The 9,696-nt window shown below is 41.6% G+C and overlaps 1 non-coding gene across 1 annotated transcript; it reads left to right on the top strand.

Annotated features, from left to right (window-relative positions):
* Positions 1–2,805: 2,805 nt before the first annotated feature.
* TRNAI-AAU (transfer RNA isoleucine (anticodon AAU)) lies at positions 2,806–2,879 on the top strand. The gene has a single exon. It is a non-coding gene; the product is annotated as a tRNA-Ile (tRNA).
* The last annotated feature ends 6,817 nt before the right edge of the window (positions 2,880–9,696 follow it).

Here is a 9,696-nt window from a genome sequence, read left to right as displayed (position 1 = left end):
TTCCTCCAGCTGTTTAGGACTAAGAATTTGGGATCTTCACTGACTCCATTTTTGCTCTATTCCCCCATCCAATCACTCAGAAAACTTTCATTGCTTTATCCTTAAAATATATCTGGAGTTTGGCCACTTCTCCACACTTTAACTCTCACTAACATTCCCCAATCCATAATATTCTCTGATGTGGAGTATTACTGGTGTCTCTTAATGAATGTGTTTTCTGGTTTCCTCCATTTCCTTTAACATGATGGTTTCTACAGAACGTTTAAGGGGTCCTTTTTAAAACCCCAGAAGGACTCCTTATTGTATTCACTGCTTAAAATCCAGCAATGGCTCATTATTGCCCTCAAAAAAAATAAAATAAAAAAGAAAGAAAAACTTAAAATTCTTACAATGACCTTCAAATCTCTACACAATCTCCCTGCTCCCCACTCATTTTCCTCTCTGACCTTCTCTCCTAGGACTCTCCCCATTGCACTTTGCTGCAGTTACTATTGAATTTCTTGCTCTACTTTAAATACACAGACATCATTCTAGTACATAATACACCGGACGTCTTGCTCACTATATTAACAACATCATGTTAATTAGACCAAATGAACAAGACTTTTGGCAAGAAAATAAAAATTGAGGGAGACTTCTAATGGTATTTGTCTTGACCCTGAAGGTCGTAGCGTTCGGTTTGGAAGAGGAGCCCTTTCCTTCTAGAATTTGAAATCTTCACTTGCCAGAAAGCAGTAAATCCCACTCCCTGGATTCTGAAGGGAGCCTGATCCACCTTACCTTGCAGACTGGGGTTTAAGGGGCAGGCACCTCATTCCATTGACACCTCCCTCCACCCACTTGGAATACACAGAAACAGAGAGAAATGGGGGAGGGGAGAGGCTGGTCCACACTGGAGGTGGGGTGAACACCCAGGTGTGAAGGCCTCTAGGGAAACAAAGCCATGCTTTCAAGCCCAGGAGTGCAGGAACAGCATGAGCTTTTTTGAATGTTGGTCAAAATATATTCACTCTTATATGTTGGGGTAGGAGGGAAAATCTCCCATACAAAACCAATTCAATTCTAACTTTGAAAAAACAGACATTTTCCCACCTGCTTTCAAAGCAAGGCCTTTCCTGCATTGGGCAAAGGCTATAACCTCATCTACAATGGAGCTTGTCTTCAGTCACAAATTGCCTCTACAGGATAAAATAGAGTTTTTCTAGATACCCCGGGCTGGATAATCTTGAAGCCGTCTTTTCCTCAAGGAAATTGTCGTGGTGACGGTATGTTTCTTTCACTCATACTATTTGTGTATTAAAATTAACAACCAAACACCATTATTCATAACGGTCAAAGTCTTCACTCAAGTCCCCAATTCCTTTACAAACACAGGCAGGCTGGCAAGAGCGAAGGATTTGATTTCGAGAAAGTCCTCAATATTGTCCCTTGGCAGTTTCTCTTGTCTATGTTTTCTAGTGAAAGAAAATGACCCTTTAGGAAGCAGGGCTCAAGGTCCTCAGGACTGAACTCTGGAGGTCTGTGGGTCCACACTTGGGCCTGGGCAGCTGGAGGGATATGACCTGGGAATGTGAAGCTGCAGGGCCAGATACATGGGGTTGGGGTGGTTTCCTAGACGGGACTCTATATCGTCCATCTCTGGGATGACAAACTTCCTTAGATTTTGCCCCACACATGCCTAATTCTTTGAATTGTGTCTGCAGTTTTCTTGTACCACTTATTTGATTTACTGGGTAAGAATGAAAACTCTGATATATTTTTCTTTTCTTTCTTGTACCCTCCCTTTTCACTATCTTCCCCTAACATTTCTTTTCTTCTTTTGGTTAGCTAGAAGCTAGCTGCTTTTTTCCAGGTTTTTCCTTAAGCATCACTTGGCATGGTGGACCCACAAACTTTGGTTGAGTTTAGAGATGGCAGTTGTCCCCAGAGCAGTGGGAGATGGTGATGATGTCTGTGCTTCTTCATGTCAGAGTCCCTTTTTTTCTGGGGGTGCCTGGGACAGAGAGAGCAGCTTGACACCTCCGAAATAATCTGAGCGTCTTGAACTCCACTGTTTGAATATTACACGTAATGATTGAACGAATGTATTTTCGGGTTAGCAAAATCTAGAGCCTTTTAATTTTTCTAGGACTTGATCATCAGCAAACATGATTTTCTGTACGCTTTTTCCCGTTCGTGAACTTTAATTATTGAGTCAACCACCATGCTGTGCGGGCACAGGGACTACCAGAGGACGAAAGAATGAGACGACACAGTCGTCGTCCTCAAGGAAAGGAAAAAAGAACATATGCAGTTAATGACAATAAAATCGCAAAATAGACCAACAGAGATTCACGCGGCAGGGCGTTTTCACAGTACACAAAGAAGGGGCATCACCACAGGATATAGGGAGACGCTGGTCAGATCCACGGGGGATGTTCCTTCCCGTGTGGAAAGAAATTCTCACGCCCTGAGCGGGGACCAAATCCACCCTCCCGGAGGTGCCTGCATCCTTTTCAAAGGCTTCCTGGGGTAGGATGGGGAGCCCTCCCAAGCGAATATTTCCGTCGGGACGAAATCGACGAGCTCCAGAACGTCTTATTTTCCATAGGAGGAGGAATTCATTTCTGCTGGAGGTAGAGTTTTTGTTCCTTTTTCTTTTTGCGGGAGTGAGGAAAGGGAAAACGGAAAACCTAAAGAGAAGTTTGAACACAGTGTCATTTGGTCACAGTTAACATTGTGTAAAAGTGAGTATCTTTTGGATGGATGGCGAGGGAGTGAGCAATCTTCGATCTTTTCAAATAAGAAGGAATCTTTTCGGCAAGCGGCCGGTTATCTCAGTTGGTTAGAGCGTGGTGGTAATAACGCCAAGGTCGCGGGTTCGATCCCCGTACGGGCCAAAGAAAGGAGTTCGTTTTTGATTTAAAAAAACCTTGCGGTGTACCTAGCTGCAATTTGAAAATAACCTCTGTGACACCAATTCTGGATCCAACTTCGACTTTATTTCCTTAATCCACAGTAATGGCGACTATACCCCCTTTGCTCCCCTCTAAAGCGGGGTGGGGCGAGAAAAAACGGTTTTCTGGAACAAGTGACATTAAGCCTTAGGGTAGAAATGTTAGTGAAGAAAACCAGGCTAGGAGTGAGGATGGTCTTGGGGATGGGGTGTGCGCCTGATGGCCGCTGTCCATAAGAGCATCCCATTCTCCTTGTCCCTTTTTCAGTGTCCAGCCCACTGTCTACCATGTGGCCCTCAAGCACTTTCTCTATCTGATTATGTCCTCTACCTCACTCACAACTCATCCCTTGCACTGCCCTTTCATAATGTTGAAATTGATACTTTCCGCTGTTAAAATAATCGCGGTCAGACTTAATGCATATTTTTCTTTTTTAAAATATTGTCTACCAGTTGGCCTTCACCATAATATTTGTCCGCAAAGTCAGATTTTTTTTTTTTTCTGGATTACCATTACTTAGAATTGTGCCAAAGTCAGATTAAATGTGTGAAACCTCTCAATTTGTGCCTATTGTATCATTCCCATGAACAATCAAATATGCTATTTGTCTCCTGTCTTAAAAGGGTTTCTCTTGACCCAATATACCCCTCTAGGTACTACCCTGTTTCTCAGATGGCCTTACAAAAATCACTTCTAAAGGGTTATCCAGATTTACTGTCTCCAATTCCTCTCCTTGTGTTTTTAAATCCACTACATTCTGGTTTTTTTTTTTTTTTTTTTTTTTACACCATCAGTTCATGGATTCTCCTTGTCAATATTACTAATGAATTCTTCTTACTTTTTCAAGACCTTATCTTCCTTGACTTCAGTTATGGATTCATTTATGTCTCCCCAAAATACATCATAGAATCCAAACCTCTGAACCTGGAGATATAATCCCATTTTGGAATCAGTTTTATTTTCATGTTAATGAGGCGGTATCAGTGTAGGGTATGTCTTAAGTTTAATCACTTTTGAGATACAAAAAGAAGAGACTGGCACTGAGATAAGAGAGCACAAACTGAGGAAGAGAGAAACACACCTGATGATTACTAAGGAACCAGGAACTCTGGGGCTATGGAAACCAAGAGAAAGATTTTTTCCCAGGGCTAAGAGGGAGAGAGCATTCCCCTACAGTAGTGCCCTGAATTTGGACTTCCAGCTTCTTAAACTGTGAGAAAATAAATTTCTATTCCTTAAAGAAAACCACGTGTGGTATTTCAGTTACAGCAGCACTAAGAAATTAAGACAACTTCTCAGTGTCAATAAACGTATTTACTGTCTTATAATTTTTTTCTTTTTTTTTAAATTTGGCTTCCAAAACAGTACTGTCCTGACTATCTTTCTACCTCGCTGGCTCAACCTTCTCAATGTCCTTTGTTTCTTTCACCTCTCCTCACCCATTCTATATTAGAAAGTCCCACAGGTTGGTCCTCGAACCTGTAATTTATGTACACTCACTCCCTGGGAATCTCATCCATTCTCATAGTTGAAATCATCTGTATGCCTACATCATCTCCTAGTAACCTTATAGGACAGAGTAGAGCTACCCCATAGGGTTTCCAAGGCTATGATCTTTAGAGAAGCAGACTGCCACATCTTTCACTCATGGAGTGGGTGGTGGGTTTGAACTGGTGACCATTCGGCTAGCAGCTGAGTCCTTAACTTCTTGATCAAAATGGGTTTGGCTTTTTGGTTTATATGCCTGCAACTCACAAATTTGTATCTGCAGTCGAGACCACTCCATTAACCTTGTGTTTGGTATATACAACTGATTCCTTGGCATTGCCACTTGGATGTTTTGTACTAGGCATCTAAAAGTTAGCAAGCCTAAAACTGAGCTCCCACTTTTCTCTAATAATCCTACTACATCCAAGCTTCAGCATTTCAGTTAATGACAGCTCAGTTCTTCTAGTCTTTGAGGCAAAAAATTCCTCGAAGTCATCATTTATTTTACTCTTTCTCTCATACCTCACACCCAGTATGTCAGAAATTTTTCTTCTATCTTCAAAATATATCCAGACTGTGACTATTTCTCACTCCCTTGACAGCCACCATCTTGTCTGTCATAGGAGAAAATGACTCCACAGTCAAATGTAATCTAAAGAGATTTTTATTAAGCAAGGACAAGGACAAAGATGATCATTGCCACGAGGACTTTGCCAGTGTGTACTGGGCACAAGAGACTAGCAGAAGCCACTGATTCACAGTCAGGGAGTCTCCAATATACTGTTACAGAAGGAAGTAAATTAAGAAAAGTTACATGATTGGCAAAGTTGGGAAACATCACCTATGGGAATACATGATTGATTTAAGGAATCTTTGTTGGCTAGATTCCACTTCCTTGGGAACAGCCTGGCAACATCTGTTCTTGGTTTGGTGACTTTCAACAGGTTCTCAGGGCAGGCAAAAGGAAATTACAATAAGCTCCTTTGTGAGAGCATAACTTCCCTGTGGCGCAGTTCTTTGCTGGTTAAGATACAGTACCCTTCATGGAACAGTCCACCCCTAGGTAGGGAAACAATGAAAATAATGAGTTTCAGCTTGTACTGTTATTCCTTTCAGGAACTTTCCATACTGATTTTAACAAACACTCACACATAGTGGTTTCCGGCATTAACTACGACCGCTTACCAAACTTGAAAATAAAAATAGATTTTAGTCTATGCAGCCTGCTTCAGCCTCACTACTTTTGGCCAAGCACGTACATACCTTTAAGACCCCCTATTATTATTATTATTATTTTAATTTCGTGTCCAGAAAACCTGCTATGACTGCTAAGCAAAAGGTTAGCAGTTCGAATCCACCAGGTGCTCCTTGGAAACTCTGTGGGGGCATTTCTACCCTGTTGTATGGGGTTGCTATGAGTCAGAATTGATTCCGTGGCAATGGGCTTTTTTTTTTTTTTTTTTAATTTGTTTTATTTCATGTCCAGAGCCTTGGTGGCGATTTGCTTAACAGCTTGGTTGTTATCTGAAATGTCAGCAGTTTGTGTCTAAGATCTACTGTAGGAAGATTAATGGGGCCGTTATGCTGAGTCCCATATTTCTCTGTGAGTCGTAAGTGACCTGACAGCAACTTTTTTTTTTTTTGTATACAGCAGCCACTGTATTGTCTCAGGACTCTTCACTTTGAATACTGTGCCAGAGAACGATGGAGACCTCGCTTTTCTACCGGGTGCAGAAACTTTTGTAACCCAGTGGGAAATGGACAACCTGACAAGCGTCCGGGGGCGGGCGAGGAGGCAAGTCAAGCACATTATTCTTTTAATTTAAAGTCAGGTGCTACAAAAGGAAAGCGAAGGTTAGGGGATTCGTTGAAGCATGTTCGGATTAAGAGTTTGTGCAGTGAAATTCAGAACTCACAAAAGTAATGCCCAGTTTCGAACCGGGGACCTTTCGCGTGTTAGGCGAACGTGATAACCACTACACTACGGAAACTCGCTTGTGTACATTGGTTTCCCGTTTGTAATTGATTAATAGGAAATATGTGCTTTCCTTCAGGATATTTTCAGGTTGAGAAATATTTTTTCCACTTGTACTTTCCCATTCTTATAATCAGCAGTATCAAAACTCGAGAAATCATAGTCAAGCAAATGCTACTCCCAGGGTCCCAATTCCTTTACAAAAAAAAAAAAAAAAATTACAAGCACCAGGAAAATCACGAGCAAGTTTCAAGAAATTTCTTAATAAATTCTGATCTCATTTCTCTTCTGGTGGAAGACGCAATGATCTTCATCTCCCGATGACTGAACGTGAACCCTTAAAAAATAGTACGAAAGGGCTAGTTTCAGTAGGCCCTCGGCAATTTGTGCCTGGGCACTAGCGAGAAAGACCGAGGAGCAGAGGGTGTGGGTGTCGGGCTGTGCCCAGTTTTCTGCTATCCGAGGGTCGTGAGGGTGGTGGGGATCTATGGAAGTGTAATCTGTGGCGAGTGAATCTATTAGACGTCAAATGAAGCTCTATTCTGAGCATCAAAGGAAGTTCTATTCTGTATCACTCATATTTTCTGTTCTGGAACGTGTAAACTCTGTGTCCGAAACCCTTAAATCTGTTTTATAGCAGGAAGATGACCATTGTGATGTACCTGACTCTTATTTCTTATTCATTTCATTTCAGCTGTCTTGAATCACTGTCCTTCCCTTGGAGACAGGAAGCAATCTTCCTTCTGCTGTTCCTGTCAAGTGCAGCCCTGTCGTTTCTGACTCACATGGACCCTATAGGACAGAGTAGAACTGTCCCATAGGGTTTCCAAGGAGCCGCTGGTGGATTTGAACTGCCGAGTTTTTGGTCAGCAGTTGAGCTCTTAACCACTACACCACCAAACGAAAAAGGCAAACCCCTTGCTGTCGAGTAGATTCTGACTCATAGAGACCCTATAGGACAGAGTAGAACTGCCCCATGGAGTTTCCAAGGAGCGCCTGGTGGATGTGAACTGCTCATCTTTTTGATTAGCAGCCCCAGCCTAACCACTTCACCACCAGGGTTCTAAAATTAAACTTTCCGACGGTCGAGTCTAGGTCAAGGTGTTCAGCAGCGAAAATGTGCTTGTTCCCAAGTATTAGAAATTTTTGACTAGAAAGATTTCTCAGTCTCTGAGAAAGATCACTTTATGTCTCCTTCTTTGGCAGCTAAAAAACAACCTGATGAAAATACTGGGGGTAAAGGAGGCGAAAAGCATGTTTCTTATTAGCACAATCTCAGGCTTGGCACTATTTTCAGATCCGATCGGCAGGTTAGACAGCGATTCCATTCAACACCTATGTTTGTTCATTAACCTTTCTCAAAAATTTGCCTTAATACTTATTTTGAAGAAATTATTGAGCAGCCCAATCTCATGCTGGTGAATAGAAGTACCAGATGGCCTTAGGGAAATGAAATGGTAGAAGGAGGAAAGGGGCACCTAAAGTGATCATTATGAGAAATTCTCCCATAGTAATTTAGTTACAGTAAAATTGGTGAGTAGAACAACCGATAAAAATCACAGGGTTTTCTCAGAGGAGCACAGAAAAGGGGCATCACCCCCAGTCCTAATGATCACGAAATTGGTGGCTAAACAACACTTCAGTTAATTAAAAAAAAAAAAAAAATGGGTTGGTTGAAGAGCAGTTGAATGGAAGGGGGATTCTGATCTTGGGTAAAGAGGATAGAGAGTAAGTGGAGTACAGAGAGCTTCAGGTGTAGGTCTGAATCAGAGCCCTCAGAGAAGAGAAGGTAAGTGGAATAACAGGTGCAAGAACAGAGAGGTGAGGGAAGGTCCTGTACAGTATGGAGGTTAGATTTCAATCTGAATATGATGAGTAGGAAAGAAGTGACCGCTTTAAAGAGGAACACAACGTTGCCCATTTGGATCCCAAGGCTTCTTTGGCTTTTGGGTAAACATTGGACAGCCTCAGAACTCAGACCTCAAACTTCTCCTCTTCTCTATTTATTCTAATATCATAAAATCTAAGATCATTATCTTGGGTTTAATCAGCTTATTATCTCAGCATTTTATATGAGAGGAAGCCAATTGCACCGTAGTCAATTCCTCTAGTATGACGTGTACCTAAGATCATCATCTTAATATAGCAAATAACATCCATATTTCAACATTCTACATAAAGAAATAGTCACAGCATGATTATATTCTTAGGGATTATATTTTTCTATTTTCATTACTTCTGAGCATTTCAAGAATTGGATCAATGGTAGAATTTCTAATTTCATTTCCATTATTTTTGAGTATTAAGGTTCGTGTGCATATTAATCACAAACTGGATATATTATTTTAGGACTCATGTATTCAGTAAAATAAAAAATCAAAAGAAATACACTTCTCATGTGGGCATCACAACCTTTCTTCCTATCAGGATGTCCTGTTGGCGCTACTTCAAAATGATACAACATTCTCGACTACTGAACTGCTACGAATTTGGCCCAAACTACCTGCATTTCTTGTCTGAATTATTGCAGTAGCCTTACAACTTTCCTTCTGCTAGTTATCAGCTGCCTGCTAAGCCTGCCTCCAACCTTGTTCTCTGTGAGGTGTTGTGCCACCCAAGTTTCCTCCTTTCAGGACCAAGGCATTCATTTCCCCAGCTGCCAGGAGCGTTGCTCCCTCATGGAACAAATTTGAAGCCTGCTCTAGGAATTGCCCTCAGGTGAAAGGAACTGCCTTTATCAAGGTCATGTCCTGTCTCTGAAAGCAGCCCACAGTAATGACTAATGCATGCCTATAAAGGTCTGACTCTCTTGCATCAACTCTGAAGGGCCATCCTATTTTCAGAGCTCCTCAAGGGATCAGCTCAGGCCTCTGTTGCTGCCTGTAAACTTTTCCCCTTGTAATCGTGCTTCCCTCAATCCCTCACAGGTGTTGTTCCCACAAAAAAAATAGCATTCCCTAATAAACTTCCTGTGTACAAATATCTAACCCATTTGAATACAGTTTGTGCCAGGAGTGGTCCAAGAAACCATACACTAAATGGGATTTTGAAGCTGGATCGCTCTGTATTCCTGTGGCAATTAATATAGTGACCCCATTTCATCCTCTACAAATGTCCAGACAGTCTTACTAGCCATGGACAATATAAGGCTCATGAGAGAAAAGTCTCTTTAGATACTTTCACAGAGGTATTTTACCTATTACATTTTGCCCTAAATTGTAATTAATCAACTTTAGCCTTCCCAGAACACAGAGAAGGGCCATCTCCCCAGCATTTAGTAGCAGGTGGGGCTGATCC

This window comes from Loxodonta africana, chromosome 1, assembly GCF_030014295.1.
Source record: "Loxodonta africana isolate mLoxAfr1 chromosome 1, mLoxAfr1.hap2, whole genome shotgun sequence".
Classification (NCBI taxonomy): Eukaryota; Metazoa; Chordata; class Mammalia; order Proboscidea; family Elephantidae; genus Loxodonta; species Loxodonta africana.
The sequence above is the reverse complement of the archived record's forward strand: the minus strand, read 5'-3'. Positions and strand labels throughout refer to the sequence as shown.